The 531-nt window shown below is 64.6% G+C and overlaps 1 pseudogene; it reads right to left on the bottom strand.

Annotated features, from left to right (window-relative positions):
* LOC102372781 overlaps positions 1-531 on the bottom strand; it is a 48,729-nt pseudogene that overhangs the window by 14,759 nt on the left and 33,439 nt on the right.

Below are 531 nucleotides of genomic sequence, written 5' to 3' on the forward strand. Positions count from 1 at the left end.
GTCAATGGGCCGGACCCCAACCCCTGGCTCCTCTGGCCCCTGTCTCCCCACCACCATGGTCTCCCCCCCCTCCATGTGCCCCCTCCTGTCTGCCACTCTGTGACTGTGCCTACCTCAGTCCCTGCTCCACAACACCCTGCTTCCTCCTGCAGCCTGCCCCTAAACCCCTTCAGCCTGACCCTGACCCCCTGCCCACCCCCTACCCCTTACCTTCTGCTGCAGCTCTGTTCATCTGGGGCTGTCAGAAGCAGCATGGCCCCAGCCTGATCCCACCTCAGCCTGGCCAGGGAGAAGTGGGGACAGGGCTGGAGGGACGTGAGCCAGAGCAGAAGGTAATGGGGGAAGGGCAGACATAGGCATGGGAGGCAGGGCCAGGGGGCCCTCCCCACCCCATGGTCTCTCCCATGCTCCCTTAAGCCATGTGCTGCCTCCCCACCCAAATGACAAGTTCTGGCCTAAGCCAGAGCTCAGCTGCCCCCTGCCCTGGGCTGCTACTCCAATTAACAAGGAGTCCCCGTCCCCGCCCCCACC

This window comes from Alligator sinensis, unplaced genomic scaffold (assembly GCF_000455745.1).
Source record: "Alligator sinensis unplaced genomic scaffold, ASM45574v1 scaffold1787_1, whole genome shotgun sequence".
In the NCBI taxonomy this organism is placed as follows: Eukaryota; Metazoa; Chordata; order Crocodylia; family Alligatoridae; genus Alligator; species Alligator sinensis.